Source organism: Euprymna scolopes, chromosome 33 (assembly GCF_053919585.1).
Source record: "Euprymna scolopes isolate OS-2025 chromosome 33, ASM5391958v1, whole genome shotgun sequence".
Lineage (NCBI taxonomy): Eukaryota > Metazoa > Mollusca > Cephalopoda > Sepiida > Sepiolidae > Euprymna > Euprymna scolopes.
This window is the reverse complement of record NC_136514.1, coordinates 33,998,029-34,019,114: the sequence shown is the minus strand read 5'-3', so window position 1 is coordinate 34,019,114 and position 21,086 is coordinate 33,998,029. Positions and strand designations below refer to the sequence as shown.

At 33.5% G+C, this 21,086-nt stretch overlaps 1 long non-coding RNA gene across 1 annotated transcript in view; it reads right to left on the bottom strand.

Moving 5' to 3' along the window:
- Positions 1-21,086, bottom strand: part of LOC145258025 (uncharacterized) — an 899,758-nt gene that overhangs the window by 314,427 nt on the left and 564,245 nt on the right. The gene's annotated exons all lie outside the window — the stretch shown is intronic.

The following is a 21,086-nucleotide window of genomic DNA, read 5'->3' as shown; positions in this document are numbered from 1 at the left end:
ATCTATAGTTTCCAAAACAGGGACACAAGTAAAAAGATTGCTAATGTCATAAGAGCACATAAATCTATTAACAATCTTAGATTTTTTAATAAAATCAGCAAAATAAAATGAATCTTTAAGACAATATTTACTATAATATTGTAAAACAGGTTGCAAAATGTCAAATATCCATTTTGAGACCTTGTGTTGCAATGACCCTACCATGGACATAATGGGCCTTAATGGGATATCCGCTTTATGGGTTTTAGGGAGACCATATAACCTTGGACAGATAGATCCAGAGGGTCTTATCTAACTAGCTACGTTCGTCGGAAGTACACCGTTTTGGACCCACTTGACCAGTTTTTTTTAAATTTGCTTTCCAAGGAGACGGTTGCGACAGGGCCTAATTTATCAAATTTGTCTTTGTCATCTGGTATTACAGACATTATGTCAACGTACTCATGATGATTTAGTATAACCACCCCTGACCCTTTATCTTGTCTAGTAATGACTAATGATGGGTCTTGTCGTAGGGTTTTAAGAACTGCAAAATGCTCTTTGCGCCATTTAAACTCAGAATGCGACACTGGTGTACTGGCGTAACTGTGAGCAAGGTCATTCAATTTTGCCTTCAGATCCCTAGTTTTGGTTTCAGACACTGGTGCAAGTCTCTCTGCGTGGGCATTGAGGATTTCAAATTCAGAAAATACCTCTTCCAATTTACTTTTAATCATGAATTATAAAAGTTTTCCCTTCCTAATTGCAATATTTAAATTTTGTATCCCTAAAAACATTATGAAATATATATATATATATATATATATATATATATATATATATATATATGTGTGTGTGTGTGTGTGTGTGTGTGTGTACGTATACCCACTCACAGAAATGATATTACCTTTGCAGCCAGCAATTTTGCTGACCATATATTAAAGACACACATACTGAGAGAGAGAGAGAGAGAGAGAGAGAGAGTGAGAGAGAGATGGAGTGAGAGAAAGAGAAAGCAAGAAAGGGAGATTATCCATCCTAATACTAATAAATGTCTTAAGCGTAATCGACGCTAATACAAAGGACCCACTTTACGTTGGTTTCATTGAGAAGTAGAAAAGGACACGACTCCTAACTTGGATCGCTTTACTTGTCAATTATTTTATAATTTTGACTTCTTACCAAGGAAACTTTTAATAGTTTTATTTTGAATAATTTGCTATGACGCGACTGAGGATAGAAACAATGACTCAGCCCACTCATTCTACAAACGCACTAATCCTTATTTCAAATAAACCGTTATAATTGTTACTATTTCAAGACAAGCCAGGACGAATTGAATCTAGCGAATAGGCTATGAATACAATATAGCAAACAGTTGTGCCAAAAGGTTATATTGTGAATAATCGTAGATAACATAATAATAATAATAATAATAATAATAATAATAATGGCAAGCAATCTACGAAAGATTAATGCAAGCAACAATAAACGTTGTCACTAGTTTTGTCTTCTCTGCGCCAGCCTCTCGAACCAAAGGTTCTCAAGTTCTTTGCCACCCTTACCTAAGACACGCCTCCATGCTAGTCTAGCTTCGGCTAGCTTCTCCCACACATTCACACCGATGCCAAGAGCGATCAGATCCCGTTTGGCTACGTCTTTAAAGCGCAGCACCGGACGGCTGCAGCTTCTTGTTCCATTTGCCAGCTCGCTGTAGAGGATATCCTTAGGGAGACGGCCATCGGGCAATCTGTGCGGGTGTCCAAGCCAACTCGATCGTCGGATCTTGAGTGTCTGGAACAAGGAGCGGCTGCCAGCACGTCTTAGCAGCTGTTTGTTGGTGATTCTACCCCACCAATTGATGGCCATGATATGTAACAGGCATCGAGGATGGTAGACGTTCCGTCTTTTCTCGTGACGAGCATACGTGGTCCAAGTCTCCCTTCCATATAGTAGGATACTCAGAACACAGCATTCGTAGATGCGGCATTTTGTGCGAGGTATTTATCGAACCATGCTCTTTCACGTAGTTGGTTGAAAGTAGATGCTGCTCTACCTATGCGCGTTTGTAGCTCCTGGTACATTGGATACTCCCTTGTTGATGTTGGATCCAAGATACGCAAAGTTCTCGACAGTCTAGAGAACCTAATACTCATATTATTTCTTGCTATTTGTCAATACATCTTTCCACAATGGTTTTCGATAAGAAAAACTGTACAATGATATATACGGAAATATAATAATATTAGATTTTAAAGAATGTGTTCCTTTGTTTGTGATATAAAACGCTGTGAGGCAAAGAGATATTTCTTATAACAAAGACCGTCATTATTTAATTATCAGTTGCATAATAATTAGATATTTATGCGTATTATTTTTACGCGCGTAAACTTTATGCAATTAGCTTGAACAGAAGGTCAGTATGAAATAACCGCGGGGACAACCCGCCCATTTAGAATTTGTTTTCGTTATGGAGGAAGTCTGTCACTAATTAAAGTAAGAAATAATGTTTTTAGGCAGACGTGAACTGTTTTATATCTCTAAACAAAATTCTATGCCCATGTATCTTGCATGCTAAAATAAAGCTTCTGTCGCCAGCCGTTCCCTTTAGAGATAAGTCTCGTTATACATGAATAATAAAAAAAAACAATTGAATCTTAATGATGTAAGTTGGCTAGTGACCTCCCAATATAAAGAACGGCATTCCAAATGTTATTCTTCTTCGTTTTTATTCCATCAGAATAGATAATAAAAATTGCAAATTACATTGTTATTGATGATCTGAAAGTTTTCATTTCTCTCTTGCAGATACTGACGGTGTACGACTCTATAGAAAGAAACTCGCATCATAGACCAGAGGCATAAGCAGAGATGCATCAGTCAGTTCCTCTGTGCAGTAAAAATTGAATAGATCAACATTAACCGGCGCCTGTTGATTATTTACGTTTATCTCAGTATAGATAGGAGATAGGTTGGTCGATTTCAGAATAGCGAAAGGAATTGAGTTATAGAGCGTTCTTAGCACGCCCATAGACATTGAAAATCTGAATTTGAGTTTTATAAATAGACTAGCAAGGGGCAACCGGCGTTGACTGTTCCTAAAATACATTTGAATCTGATATTTTAATTTACGCAGATTTCGTATATTTTGTGATACAATCAATTCTTTATAAAGTATTTCATATTATATTGTACAAAATATATAGTAATGACTTCAAATAAAGAAAAATATAAATATATGATTTGAATGCTATCAGTTAGCACGAGAAAATAACCAAAGCTGATTATTTGGATCGTTAAAAATTATAGCGATAATTAAACAAAATGAAGAAAACAGAATAACTAAGGGACAGGAAAAAAATTAAATAGGAAGGAGAATAGAGGTTAGTTGGTTGTTTTTGTTTTACGGCATATCAACCCTTTTCAGGTTATCTAATGCCGAATCTAGTGATTTTGAGAACATGATTTTAATAGAGTATATTAGTTAGTTTGCTAAATACATAACTTGGTGTGTTCCTTTTCTATCTATCTCTCTTTCTCTGCTTTGTATATATATATATATATATATATATATATATATATATATATATATATGTAGTATATATATATATTTATATATATATATATATATTTAGTGGAAATGGTAATTAATAAAAACTGAAGAAAGTGCTCAATACTGTTGTAGAGCAAATATGCGTTTTATTTTTTATTACCGTATCTTTCTGTTAAGTTACATTATTGTTTCAGCCAGCCGGCCGTTTTTTGGCCGTCTGTAGCTTCCTCAGACTTTTACAGCAATGTTCGTTATTATGGGATGAAAGAGTGAAAGAGTGAATGAGATCAGGGGGGGTGCGAGGAGGGCGGAAGGAAGAGGGAAGGGGACAAGGGGGAAGGTGGGAGGGGGCGCTTGGTATGTCGGTAATGTTTTAGTTTTGGATTTTCGGTCCCATGTACATATACATCCCCGCCCAGGCGTGCATATGTTTGCATGCCTGGCCGGGGATGTATGTGTACATGTGACCGTTTCTTTAAGTATATATGTGTGTACGTGCGCATGTGTGTACGTGCGTATGTGTGTACCCGTGCCCGCGACAGCTAGCTAACCCTCTCCAATTAACAACAAAATAAAAACTAAATAAATAAATCGAATCATAGCCCCCCCCCCGCCTCCAAACACAAGCGAACACCCAACAGGTCAAGACATACTTACCAAAAAATCATCTCACCAACGAGATGCAAAAAACTTTAACATTAAGACTCGAATTTTAAAGTAACCCCCTCCTACCCCCACATATTACCCTTCCCCTCCATGTATCCCTATACCCTCAGCCACACCAGAAATGAACTTCCCAGATCCTCCCCCACAAGTTCCTTAAACTCCCAAACTAAAACATTACCGACATACCAATCGCCCCCTTCCACCTTCCCCCTTATTCCCTTCCTCTCTTTCTTCCACCCTCCTCGCACCCCCCGACCTCATTCACTCTTTGATCTCATAATAACGAACATTTCTGTAAAATTCTGAGGAAGCTAAAGACGGCCAAAATCCAGCCAGGTAGCTGAAACAATAATGTAACTTAACAGAAAGATACGGTAATAAAAAATAAACGTATATGTATATATATATATATATATATATACATATATATATACATATATATATATATATATATATATATATATATATATATATATATATATATAACTATGGTTTTAGTGAGCAAGTTTCAAGGAAGAACGTGTGGATGGTCCACAAAGATTTATAATTATATAGACATGTTTATTTTGAAAAAAAAATCTATACTCGGTCGATCTTCGAACCGCTATATCTTGAATTGATATAACTAACTTAACAAACGAATTCAATATCAGCAATATCAGCATCTTTTGACGTGGGACTGTATCCCCGGCAAAACATATTAATTCAAACAAAATCCCCTCTTTGCTACCGATTCCATAAAACTGGAAACAGAAGTCGAACGAAACATCGACATTCTTCATCATTTACAAAAATAAAAACACATATGTAAATATAAATGGTAATATCAATAAAAATAAACACAAAATATACGTAGTAAATATATGTATATAAAATATAAAACAAGAAGTTAAAATTAAACGATTTCAGTTCTAACATGTTTTCCTACATCATCACAAGTTATACACGTTTGTTTGAATTCAGAATTCTATTTCTATTTGTTGCATATGGGTAAAATATTTCTTCTTATTTTGCTGTCTTTTTTTATTTTGGGGGCTAAGATGCTCACATCATGTATATGCATAAGGCATCTGCTTTTTTTATAACTAATATATATATAAATATATATATATGTATACATACATATATATATGTATACATACATATATATATACATGTATACATATATATATGTATGTATACATATATATATATATGTATGTATACATATATATATATGTATACATATATATATATTATGCATACATATATACATATATATATGTATACATATATATGTATGCATACATATATATATATATGTATGCATATATATATAAGCATACATATATACATATATATATGTATACATATATATGCATACATAGATATATATGCATATATATATATTTATATATATATATATATTTATATATATTATATATTCATATATACATGTGAACATATATAAAACATAGAAATATGGAAAAATTTATTCTAACGCTTTGTTTGTTAACTAATGTATGTATATATATATTCATATATATATATACATATATATATATATATATGCATGTGTCTGAATATTAACCATATGAAAGGGGAAACATTTATTCTAAAGATTTTCTTGTTGTAACTTATTTTCTTCGTTGCTTTGTTATATGTTTAATTTATATCCCCAGAGAATTTTCGAGAAATACGTAGAATACCCCCATATATATATATATATATATATATATATATATATATATATATATATATATATATATATATATATATATATATATATATATATACCCAAAACCTCTGACTCTGATGGAGAAGAGACTAAAACTTGCTGCTACGGGTTCAAATGATCTGAAATAACAGCAAGGGGAGATCTAATTTCAAATATTTATCGTATGTTGTATCACCCTTCTTTGGAATTAGGGTACAATTGTGAATATCTCCCGTATCAAATAATCCTTATACACCGTGAAATTTACTTTATGTATTAAAACTAAAGAGTTTAGATACAACACATGAAAAATATTTGGAATCATGTCTCCCCTTGCTGTTATTTCAGATTATTTGAAACCATAGCAGCAAGTTTTTGTCTCTCGTCAATCAAGTCCAGAGGTTTTCATGAAATTTCAGATATTTTGTAATTTATATGTGAAAGGAGGAAAACAGGTGTCTATTATTGAAACATTGTATGGCCACAGAACGTGCCAAAATAGGTTCCGGATAATGGATGGCCCCCTTAATTTTTTCCTATATCGGCAAATGTCACATAACCCACTACACAATCCAGGTCATTACCTTTCCAACGAGCTTTCATTTGTTAAATTCTGATTAATAGTCGCTGAGATCTTGAACTTAAAAATTGTTTTAAAAAAAACGTGATATTTCAACTTTTCTATCAATTTATTAATCTCTCTCTCACGCTTACTCTCTCTCTCTCATATATATATATATATATATATATATATATATATATATATATATATATATATATATGTGTGTGTGTGTGTGTGTGTGTGTGTGTGGGTGTGTGTGTGTGTCTATGCTGCGAGGTAAATTGAATATTAATATACTCTAATCTATAGTTCTATGGGACGGAACTACATGAAAATTTGCAGGCTTTTAGAAGATTATAAACACTATTCAATGGTTTAAATTTTCTGACAGTTGGTAAAACGTACTTATATTTAAAAAAAAATATGTCCAAATTTGCCTTACATTTGTAAATTCAGTGACCTGGTAGGCCAGATTATTTTCTGTTGCTTTGGAAGGGAAGGAATTATGCTTTGGCTTTTTTTTTTTTTTTGCTTGGTTATCTTTCCTGTGGCTTTGCCAAACCTTGATATATATATATATATATATATATATATATATATATATATATATATATATATATATATATAACTGTTTCAGTCTAAAATTTTCAAAGAGGACGTCTGTCTTTTTGAGTGCGACGTTAGCCGGGGTCAAACTGTCAACCCCTGTGAGAGTGAGAAGGGGATTGAATTGTGATCACAGGTCTCAGACCCTGCAAGGCATCGGGACGTCTCTGGAAGGACGTGTTGATCGATGATTGGTTTAGCGGCGTACCCCGACCACCCCTTCCCTCGAAATATAAGCAAAAGGCTGCGCCAAAATTACCAGCCGAGAGACGAAATACTAATCCAAGAGAGATACCATCCCCTCGTCGACCGCCGGCACCGTAGAGCACGAAGAATAAGATTCCGGATTGTTTTTTGTGTAACGAGATCGAACTGAACAATTGTACATATGTAAGACACTTGTAATTTTCGTGAATTAACTTTAGTAGACTAGAAACCTCTGCGTTTTTCTTCTTTTGGCTTGCATGAGCAACTAATTATTTTCAGTAGACGCTGGCATACAGACCCGATAACGAGCTCTGCGACACGGAATAAACTTAAAAAGAACTATCGGAAGAAAAACGATCACGACTATTGCGACTTCAACGGGGTCAAAGGTCACAATATGATGAATTAATATTTGCTAAATAATAAAAAAAAAACTCCGCAAAACATAGGCACAAATTTGTATGTGAAATATTTGAGAGATTTTTTAACCATTCATAAAGAGAGATCGGGGAGAGTATGGCACAGTAGGAATGTAGGGGAAAACAGCACGAGATAAAAATCCTTGAGAATATATCTGAAGGGAAAACATTAAGTTGATGATGCCTCTTAGCAATCCCCCTCCGAAAAATGAGATTCTGCTGTTTTAGATGATTGCGTGTGAATATTTCAAATAAAATATTTTAAAATTTGAAGTGGGGGGATCGCGTTTTCATATAAAATTTATTAAGATAATCCTTCATTTCTAGGACATTTAAACTTTTTGGGATTGGACTGCACTTTTCATGCCCAGCATTCACAATCGAGTATATTTGTATCTGTTCTGAATAATTTTAAAATGAAAGAAAACTACGATTCAAATATTCGTCAATTTTACAATACTCTTTTATTTTAGGTTTATTTGTATTATTTTTACTTTCCCAAATAAAATTAACGTTAAAGTATGATATCTGTTCTAATACTTTTGTTTGTCTTTTCAGCTCTTGGTCAAGGAAGGAGAAATTCTTTAAGAATGAATATTTAAAAAAAAAAAAGATGTTTCCTCAATTTAGAATGATTCTTTTTGGAGGTAAAAAGCGACCTTCGCCATTGTAGGAAATATATTTGTTATCGCAGGTGGAAAGCGTTATGGTGGTAATGTCTGCACCAAATTTAACGCAATAAAATTAAATTTAAAAAAGGTGTCTCATGGCGACAATTAAATGGAATAATAAACGTTGAAAAAATTAGTAAAAATAAGTAAAATCATGAATTTTGGCTTTGGGGGGGGCAAATATGTAAGAAAAACACACTCATTTGATCAAGTGTAGAATAGTTAACATTCGAGAAATTGTAAACAATAACAAATATCAACAAATAACAAACTGATACCAAACGTAGTAAAATTCAAGTATATTTTATACATACATAAACTTGTTTTTAATCTCATTTCTATTATTAATCTTATTATGTTTTTACTTGTCGCTTAACCATTGTGGACTTGATTCTTGAAAAATTGTATAAAAAAGATTTATGCATAAAACTAAGTGTAAATTTCAGAGTGCAACTCGAACTTAGGGTTAGTGGTAGACTAAGTCATTTGTTTCCAAATTTTGTGGAATTAAGCATCCTTACCCGTTAAGCGGTAACCGGCCGTTTGTTTATATTTTATTGTAATCAGTGTGTAAAAACCAGTTTGAATAACATATTTCGTAATTAAAAAAAAACAACATAACTTTATTTTAGCACGTTAAATATGTAGGTGAATAGATAATTAATTTCTAGTGTATATTTTTATTTTTTTTAGCTATTGTGTTCCTACTTTTTAAAATGTTCGCCTGTCAAGTTTTCTTCATTTTTACTAAATAAATAATTAATTCTAAATTAAAGTTGGGTGATCAGGTCGTATTTTATACTAAAGAGGGAGTAACGCCCCCCCAATAAAATCCACAATAAAAATCGATATTTAAGCGAGGTTAAGAATCGTTAATCGTGTATTTATCTGTAATTCATCTATATATTTATAAAAGTGTACGTGTCTGTCAGTCTGTGTACATTTTCCCTACGCAATAACTCTGTCAATTTTCACTCTACAGACTCGAAATTTTATATACAAGGTACTGGGATTTGGGAAAATCTTTGTAATTTGTTTTCGGACAGAAATGTGGCTGTTAAGGGGTCAAATATCAACGATTTGACTTTTGAGAACTCTACCAAACTCCTCCGACAATTTTGGGTCTACGCACTTGAAATTTTAGATATAGGTTCCTTGGACATGGATCTAACTTAATAACTTCGTTTGTGCCCAAAACAATAAATGTTTAGCGGTCATAATAGGGGACAAATTTAATAAAATTCACTGCTTTTTTTCCTTTGCTCAACATACACCTCCAAACACCCGGGCAACACCGGACTTAAATGCTAGTAGTAAAAAAAAAGGTAAAATATAACAGAAAGTATAAAAATATAAATAAACCCAGAAAGAACAGGAAAGGAATGATATCCGGCCGTTTGTTTATTATTTTTTTTTTTTTTTGTTAATCGATGTGTAAAAACCAGTTTGAAAAACATATTTTGTACTTTAAAAAACAAAGTTTCTTTTAGCACGTTAAAGTATACAGGTTGGTATATAATTAAATATTAGTATATATATATGTATATATATATATATATATATATGTTGTTGTTGTTGTTTCTTTTTTTATCGTGTTCGGCTGTTAAATTTTCAATACTTCAACTAAGTTAATAATTGATTCTAAATTTAAGATGGGTGCTTGGATCGAATTTGTAATTATAGAGACTGAGACGACAACCAATAAAAACTACTTTTAAAAAAATCGAGTTTTAGCAAGTTTGATAATGGTTAGTTAAAATAAAGAGAAAAGTATAAAAATGTAAATAAACCCAGAAAACACAAAATATACGGATTTCTGAACATTTCGGTAATTCAAAGGGAAAACAAATGTATAGGAAAAAATAAAGCAAACTGTTTAGGGATTTATATACATTTCGATAATATGAAATCAAAACAAATGTATAGAGGGGGAAAAACCAAACTGTTGAATTACGATAGTTTTCTATATGTCTGTATCGGGAATCGAGAACCGTAAGTTGGCAATGCGTTCGTTAAGTAAAAGGAATCGTTTCATGCCGTTAATCCTTTAATTGGGGAATAGCTCGTATCAGCCAGTCAGAATGAGAGGAAAAAGTATGGTGAGACGTTATTATTTTTAGTGTAGAAGAACAGAAGCTTAATGCTGTTTCAAATAGTGAATATATCAGTTACTAGGAAGCAGTCTAATTTTAAGTACACTGTGAGTAAAAATGCATGGTGTATGGGGTGACGGTGGGAGTAATTAGCGAGGAGGGGAAAAAATGGGCATTACTTCCTCTGCAGGTTATGGCGTTGTAGATAGTGTCGATCCTAGGAATAAATGAAATATTTAAATATTTTGCCTAAAATGTCGTTCTATAGTTAAATAAAGTAATTGCTAATGGCGTAAACATAATAAATTTGTATGTGCCATCCGTTGTTAAAAACCTACGATATTTTAGTCCAGAGGAGAAAACTGTGCCTCTTTTATTATATATAGAGAAGAAATTATTATCTATATTATTATATATTTCATCATTATTCTTGTTTATCAATTTTAAATGATAACCAGTACGAACCTAAAAATGATATCTTTGCCACATTGTAACTCGACGTAGCCAACTGTGCGGTTCCTGGATAAGCTGTTCAAATAAAATGTGTAAATACTGTTTTAGGACATAAATTACATATATAATGTTAAACCAATAATATATATATATATATATATATATATATATATATATATATAAATATATATAAACCCCCACACACGCACACACACACACACACACACACACACACACACACACACACACACACACACATATATATATAATATAAAGTTGAACGTCTGTGTGTCTGGTCACGAATAGGCGCCTATATCGTTGACTATTATAGAAAACTGATCACATATAATGATAGAAGATGTATCGTGACACAGGAATGGGTATGTTTGATATGGAATAATGATGATTCATTAAAATTGTGGGGTCTGCGTACGCGCCTGGTCCACAAAGTATGGAAATAAAAAAAATTAAAAATTAAAAAAAAATTTTACAGGTGTTTTTGATATAGATGTACATAATAATACTTTGATAAGTATGTTTTAACTTAAATAGGGAGGGTATAATAAAATCGTGGGGTATGCATTCGCGCCTGGCCTCCATGGAATGGAAATAGGCAGAAACTTTAATAAAGGCTTTTCATATCTATCTGCGTAAGTATACTTTGATAATTATGTTTCAGTTTGAAGAAATATGGTATAATAAAATTATGGGGTGTTCGTTCGCGCCGGACCTCCATAGCATGGAAATATGTCACAAAGTTTAACAAGATTTTTTAATATAGATCTACAGAATATTGTTCTAAGTGTTTCAGTGTGAACAGGTATGGTATAATAAATTATGGGATTTATCTACTGTATTTTTACTTTTATCATATGTTGCTTTGGTTTATATACCCCCAGATTCGAAGTTATCTCTTTACAACCCTTCCTTTACATAAACTATCATACTTTCATAAATCAGAGTCCATTTTCTGTAGGCTGTTTTTGAACCGAGTCAACGACGGGTACTTTTGCTAGTATATATATATATATATATATATATATATATATATATATATATATATATACACGGTAATCTGTGTGTCTTTGTGTGATATATATATATATACATATATATATAAACGATATTCTGTGTGTCTATGTATCACACACACACACACACACACACACACACACATATATATGTACATGTATATATACTGTTTTTAGAAATCAATACTGTTTATTACATGTATAATGTTAAGCCAATAATATCTATATATATATATATATATATATACACACACATTTATATAAATATATATATATATATATATATATATATATATATATATATATATAAACGGTACACTGTGTCTGTGTCGCATATATATGTGTATGTATATACACACATGTATATATATATACATATATATATCTATATATACGTCATATATTCAGATATAATATTGTATTTTATTAGAGTAATATGCTAATGTATACTCATATTGTAAATGTATGTATTTTTATTATTTTACAGTGCTCAATTAGTAGCTTGTAGTAGTATGAAAATTTGCTCGTAGTCACTGACATAACCAGAACCGTACATGTGTCATTCCCTGGCATCTCTGAAGGCTAATTGCATATATTTATATTTGCCAATACTTTTTACATCCAGGTTGACTTACTCATTAGGTTTATTCGTCTCATTACAACAAATACAATTTCTCACAGATTAAATAGCACGCCGTTTATTTGAGATGTATTTTAGGAATTTTTTGTACACTTAAGTGGATCTAATTAGTAAAAAAAAACATTACTCTGTCAAGTAAAAACGGTAGTTTTTGTTTATTTTTTTTAATTTTTGTTACCTATAGCCATTTTAGTTTCTATTTGGCGAAATAAATGGTCTCTGGCATATGCCAAGCAATTAGTTATTCTTTATATTTTCCACACAATTAAAGTCTGGCATGATAAGCTATTCAACGTAATTAGTTCATTGTCAAGAATATATGCTCATATGTATACATGAGCAGCGACACACACATAAATACACACATATATATGTTTTATATGAAATTCTTAAATCATTTAGATGGAATGGCACTTAGTAAACAATGTCTATATGTATATATATATATAGATATATATTATTGTCGATGATTAAAAGTATATATTTAAACGGATAAACAACGCTTCCCTCCTCGATATTGTTCATAAATAAAATAAATCCTATACCGATCTGAATAGAAGGACAAACAGTCAAAAACCACCTCGCATGCATTGCCACATTGAAGTATTGTGATATAACAGAAATCACACTCTCTCTCTCTCTCTCTCTTACTCTCTCTCTCTCTCTGTGAAGAGTTAAATATATATATATATATATGTATATATATATGTATATATATATATATATATTTAACTCTTCACAGAGAGAGAGAGAGTAAGAGAGAGAGAGAGAGAGAGAGAGTGTGTGTGTGTTCTGTTATATCACAATACTTCAATGTGGCAATGCATGCGAGGTGGTTTTTGACTGTTTGTCCTTCTATTCAGATCGGTATAGGATTTATTTTATTTATGAACAATATCGAGGAGGGAAGCGTTGTTTATCCGTTTAAATATATACTTTTAATCATCGACAATAATATATCTATCTATCTATCTATCTATCTATCTATCTATCTATATATATATATATATATATATATATATATATATATATATATATGTGTGTATATACATATATTGGTATATTAAGCCATCATTTTTTTCATCCAAGCAAATATTATTAAATGCAACGGAGACACTTTGTTTTTTGATCCTTTTTTTTTTTTAATTTTTTCGATTTTCCGTGTAATCTTTTTTATCAAAATCAAAAATATCCATAAACGTTCCATAATTGTTGCTCTCACGAGCGCTTCTGGATGAACTTTGTCACGACGTGAACACCCTCGACAGACCCGACAGGCTGCAAAATTCCACCCCCACACTGTAGAGATCCCTAGATGTAAAAGATCTTTCTACTCCAGTAGTTTCTTCCCCAGAACCGCTAGACTTTGGAATTCCATTCCAGGTCCCTGCTTCCCCAACTGTACTGACGTGCAGAAGTTCAAGTGCAACGTGTACCAACATCTTGCTGCCAAAATCCCTACATAGTACCCCAGTAGTTGTAACCCCTGATAGTATCCCCCTACACCAAAGTGACAATGTGCCTTGTTTGGGGTGAAAATGTAAAAAAAAAAAAAAAAAAAAATTAATACTCGAATTTTTAATCCACACATATTTTTGATCGACTTTTCATCGACTCTATAATTTTAACTTATCATCGTCTAATGCCATGTACTGCATATTTTAGTTTTCACTTTTAATTCTACTTTTCGCTAATTCGCACTTTTACTTCAACACATGAGGATGATTCGTGGGCGAATCGAAAGCATTCGTGACAGAAAAAATTATGGAACCCTTATTAATATTTTTTTATGTTGATGCAAAAATATTATACGGAAAATCGAAACATTAAATAAAAATAATCATAATAATGTTTCTGTTGCATTTAATAATATTTGCTTGAAAATATATATATATATATATATATATATATATATATACGAGGGGCGTGAAATAAGTAATGCCCTTGACCCATTTCCCATAGCAGTAGAGCAACGAAGCTTAGCACAGTGATTAGTCTTTCTCTACATAGGAACCACCCAGATTATACAGCCCCAGACCATGACATTCCCAACACATTTCTCCCATCGTTTGATGCAGCTCTGGAGACCGTTTTTGTAGAACACCCCAGGTGGTCCTCCAACCACGATGTGACTTCAGAAGTCAAGTGTGCATCATCTGGGCAACGCTTTCCTTCCAAAAACAACTTCATGGCTGGGAAAAGGTGAAAGTCAGAGGGTGCAAGGCCAGGAGTGTAGGGAGGATGGGGAAGGATTTCATAACCACACGTCCGTGCTTCTGATCTGGCGACATGCGAGTTGTGGACCGGAGCGTTGTCCTGCAGAGGGAAGGTACCTTTGTTGATCTTGCTTTTGATTTTGATAGCTTCACTTAATTTCATCAAAAGTGAAGCATAAGCTATTGTAAGCATCCCAATTTTAGTGAGCGTCAACCAGAACTTGCTCCCATACTTACGAAACTGTTTAAGCGTTGCCTTAAGGAGAAGTGCTTTCCGACTCCCTGAGAAACCTCATCAGTATGCCCTGTATTTAAGAATTCAGGTGATAAGTCATCTCCCTCTCAGCACAGCCCAATAAGTCTCCTGTGTGTCATGAGTAAGTTGTTTAAATCCATATTAAATAGAAAAATAGTCAACCACCTCAGCAGGAATAACCTTCTTAGTGACACACAATATGGCTTCCGTTCTGCAAGATCTACAGCAGATGTGCTGACGGTTATATCTCACAGGTTTAATGAATTTCTTGACAAAGGCTTCCTTTCTAGGGCAATTGCTCTTGACATATCAAAGGCTTTCGAAAAGGTATGGCATAAGGGCCTACATCACAAGATTTCCAGCTCCGGTATAACTGGAAATGTTTTCTCAATCATTAAATCATTTCTCTCCGATAGGCTCATAAGAGTAGTGGTCGATGGACAAAAATCAAAGCACTGCAGTATTAATGCTGGAGTCCCTTAAGGGTAAATGCTGGGCCCAACTCTCTTCCTGATCTACATCAATGATCCCCCTATACACATACTTAAATCATTCGTTGACATCTATGCTGATGACACGACCATCTACGGCAACACATCATGTAAATGACAAAGTTCTCTCTGATTCTCTCTCCTCTGATCTCGAGCGCGTGGTTCAGTGGGGAAAGATGTGATGGTTACCTTTAATGCATCCAAAACCAAACTCCTATCTTTACATCATCAACGCTCTGATCCCCATCTGGCATCAATTGAAATGGATGGCTCTCGTCTAGGAGAAGCCCCATGTTTTGACAAGCTTCTGGGTTTGTCCTTTAATCCTGATCTGCAATGGAACACGTACATCAAGTCTATTGCCAATGTTGCTGGAAAGATGGTGGAATCCTTCTACCGCTCCAGAAGATATCTCACTACTGATGCAATTCTCTATCTATATAAAAGCCAAGAGCGTCCAAGCATGGAATATTGCTGCCATATCTGGGCAGGAGCTGCTAAAAACAGCCTATTCTGCCTTGACAGAGTACAAAATAGACTTCGTGGCTTAGTGGGGGATGCCCTTTTCTCTTCGCTGCAACCTCTCTCCCACAGAAGAGGCGTTGCGACCCTATCTTTGTTTTATCGTTATTTCCATGACATGGATCAAGTCAATAAATAAACGAGGAATTTTTAATACTGTTCGTTCAGATCAGGAAGGTCAACCATGCTACGTCGAAAAATCAATCTGGCTACGGATATCCGTCTTCACAAATGCGTAAGCTTATAGCTCTGAATGGGCAGGGCAAGTCTGTCTATCAATAGACGTTTGTATTTTGATTGATTATTTTTATTTGTTTCCCTGAGCGTCGCATGTCAAATTAATGTAGCGTACGTAAGTGTGTTCTATAAGAGACTAGTTATTCGGCATAAGGCGGCCATCTTTTGGTGTATTGAGTGTTCAAGAAAAAGGATGGAATACTGTTGCCATATCTGGGCAGGAGCTGCTAAAAACAGCCTATCCCGCCTTGACAGAGTACAAAATAGACTTCGTGGCTTAGTGGGAGATGCCCTTTTCTCTACCCTGCAACCTCTCTCCCACAGAAGAGACGTTGCAAGCCTATCCTTGTTTTATCGTTATTTCCATGGCAGGTGCTCGTCTGAACTCCAATCTCTAGTCCCCTCGCCAATCTTTCACGAAAAACACCCGTCTAGCTGAATCCACTGTGAAAAATTTCCCCCACTCTATATCTGTGCCTTGATCAAAACGCGGATTCCATGAACAGAGCTTCTTTCTTAGAACTGCACGCCTGTGGAACTCTGTTCCGTCTGCCTGCTTCCCACCGGACTACAACTTGGATGTCTTCAAGTCCAATGTTAACAAATTCCTAATGAACCGTCCCCTTAAGTAAACACTTCATCAAATTTCCACACTAACGTAATGTGCTTGCAATAACCCTTATCCCTGAGTGGCTTCCGGGCCTTGATAAGTGGTGATCACCGTGTAAAAAAAAATGTTTTCTGATTTTTGTAGATTATATTTACACATTTATATTTCATTAACTAACTGACCTCCTAGCGTTGCACAGTAGTAAAATACGCTTAAATATGATATTATTTATGCAGAGTCTATATTTATGATCAGAGAGTTGATTCTCTATTAATTTTTATATATTATATGATACACAATACATAGTAGTGATTTCAAAAGTAAAAGTATATATTTGACATGAGTGCAATCAACTAGAATCGAAACTAAAACATACAGCGCTCACCCTTAACCGTTTGAGCTATCGTTAGATAGATAAGAAATAGTTAAATATTAACTGACTTTGGCATATAAATGTATATATATTGCACATGCGTACAATTAACTCATTTAGTCGACTTAGGCCTACCAAGTTTCCAGATTAATTTTTTTTTTAATTTGACCCCGTAGCAGCCATTTTTAAAAGTTTAAGATCCTGAAAAAACGGTCCAAAAAAAATTGAACCATTTAATTCGCATCGCGCTGCTGAGCAACCCGGGATTTCGGAGGAGATGCACTTTGAAAAAAATGGAGAAAGACACACGCACAAACATAAAGAGGTTTATATGTTAGATTATAATTATGAAATATTTCTTTTCACTCCTATTTAAACTAACAATTTCACTAAACTTAGTTTTAACTCGTGCAATGATACATACTTATTTGTATCATTGAAAGTCGGACAAGGTGAGCTATTCCGGCAAAAGAAAATAGATCTATGAGTAGATATAATATATTATGCATAGATTTTAAGTATTTATTCAAACAGTACTCAGTACGTGAGAAGTGCTGAATAGTATGACATGAAAAAATGTATAGTAATTAAGCTATAGAGAGGGAAGGGTAATTTCCGTAATTGATCATAGGCTTATATATATATGCATATATATATATATATATATATATATATATATATATATATATATATATAATTAGCAAAATACAAGATGTGACTGTATTTACGTAAACAATAATAAAATATAATTTGCTTTCTTTGAGCACTATCAATGATCCTTGTTGAAATTAAATTATTCTTAACTTTTGGATATCTTTCTACCTTGATATATATATATATATATATATATATATATATATATATATATATATATATATATATATATATATATATAATCTATCACGGCAGTGAGTACACCTCTCATATTTGCTTGACGTTTAAGTATATCTCTTCATGAGAAAACACTGAAAAAATAATTTTTTGACACAATGAAAAGTAATCTGTCTACAGCTTATATAACACAGTTAACTTATTTTTCTTTCAAAATACCTCAAAATATAGCCATTTAAAGCTGAATCCCTGGCAACAAAACGAAAGTTGTTAATATTAACATACACTATGCCAACTCTCAATTTTTTGTGCGGCTACGATCATTATCCAAAAGCCCTTTACTCTCATGGGCATAGAGTTTATCAGAGCTTCACATGTACCCACTGGAATGCTCTTCCACTTTTCAATTACGACATCGCGGAGCTGCCGGATATTTGAGGTTTGCGCACCTCCCCCTTCTGCTTGAGGATGACTAAAAAAATGTTCTGTTGGGTTCAAGTCTGGAAACATGCTTAGCCAGTCCATCTCCTTTACCCTCAGCCTCTTCAGTAAAGCAGTGGTTGTCTTGGATGATTGTTTTGGGTCATTTTCATGCTGGAACACTGCTCTGCGACCCAGTTTCTGGAGGGAGGGGATCATTCTCTTCTGTAGTATTTGACAGTACATGTTGGAGTTCATGTTTCCCCTCAATAAAATGTAACTCTCCAATACCTGCAACACCCATGCAGCCCCAGACCATGACATTCCCAACACTATGATTGACTGTAGGCATGACATACTTGTCGTTGTACTTCTCACCTATGTGTGTGCGCGTGTGTGCGTGTGCGTGTGTGCGTGTGTATATGTGTGTGTGTGTGCTATGAAATCGTCAGGCTAAAATTAATTACGCCTCCCTAATGCAGTAATATCTGTGTAGATTATTTGCTTTGTATTTTCGTAATTTTTCTACATAGCTTTACTCACGTACTGGGCATTGTTGAAGTAAATACTGAAAATCGCCACATAAAATGGTATATCGCCTTATATGATTTTACGTGGATACATGAAATAATAATACTAATCTTTTATTATATAAAGACAAATATCTGTTAGTGAATGTATGCATGCGTGTATGCGTGTGTATTTCTCTCTAAAACTTCTGAAATCAAAAATGGATAAGAATGATTCTGATACTATATTTATAGACAGGGTTCGAATGTATAATATGTGACATTTAGAACAAAATGTTCAGTTTTCTCTACCTTAACGACCACAGAACCTGATTGGAGGCTCACATAAAGTCGCCTCTTTCTAAACGATTTCAGCATCTGCGCATGCGTAAATTGCTATGTCTCGCCTAACTTAAATGTTATGAGCTTAGCGTAATGTGTTGGAAGTAGAATGAGTAATATTAGTATTAGTGTTCGAACCCACTTTACTACAGACGTTTAGATTTTTTTAACATATTTTTGAATAGGTCTATTTCGGTAAGCTTTTGCATTTAAACGGGTTAAAAGTTGTTGGTTTTTTTTATTGTTTTGTACTTTGTATTTTTTACTCGGTTTCAAACAAATAATCAGAGGACTTTTTTTTGTTATAGGCGATTGATTTAAAGATCTGATTACTATTAAATTCATGGATATTACTTACGTAAATCATGACTATTTTTAAAAATCATAGTCGCGTAAAAGCTTTTTTCTCTCACTCACTTGCCTCTATTCCGAATTCGTATCAGTAGAGCGACATCAGTTGATTTCTCTTATCAAAACGGTCGTTTTCTTTTTTTTTTTTTTTAACTTTTTCAAACTGATATACATTATCGCACAGTGAAAGTAATAAAATACAAAAAATAAAATAATTTAGCAAGTTTAGCAAACACAACTTCATATTTTTTTATATAACCCGGGCAACACCCAGTAGCCCTGCTAGCACACACACACATACACACACGCACCCCCCCACACATATATATATGTTGATGCCCATCGTGGTATATATGTGTGGGGGAGGGGCGTGTGTGTGCATTTAATCCTTAAGGGACAGTGATCCAACGACAAATAGAGAGTTATATTCAAAGCACAATGCATAGAACAATAAAATCTACAAACAAAATACCACAGTAATATCCCATTAGCATAGACGAAAATACATATAATCAACGTCAACGAATCGAGACAGATATGTTGACATGGTATAAGTAAACATTATATTTGTGCTTGGCAGTGCTAAGAGCCTCATGTATCTCTGACCATAATGATCCTAACATCATACGGTGCCATGTTTTTCGAAAGGAATGCCACGATGGCAACCGATCGCAGCCCCCCAAAAAAGGAAAAGAAAATGATCCCTGTGTTTAGATTCCATTACGTGGATGGAATTAGATATTTTATTTATTTATTTTTTATTTTATTTTATTTTTTTTTTTTTTGGCATTAGGAGGTTTTATTCTCTTCTTCTTCCGTCTACTAAGTAAAGTTTAGGTGGACAGGCTTTGGATCATCATTGAAAGACATAAGTTATATACAATATATATATATATATATATATATATATATATATATATATATATATATATATATATAGTAATTTATAAAAATATATATGGCGATTAAGCTACACCGAATATTCTGCGTTCCATCCACTGTAGGATTCGTCAGGCTTATGAGCGAATTCTGTGGTTGCTTCTTGTTTTTATATATGTTGAGGATTTTTATATATATATAAACAAGAAGCAACCACAGAATTCGCTCATAAGCCTGACGAATCCTACAGTGGATGAAACGCAGAATATTCGGTGTAGCTTAATCGCCATATATATTTTATAAATTACTAACTAGCTCTACCTACGTATTGAGCACTTTTGAAGTAAATACTTAAAGTTTACGCATAAATCTATACTTTCGTATATTAAGTTTATGTGAGTAAATGAAGTAGTTATATATATATATATATATATATATATATATATATATATATATATACTTATGAGTCGTGG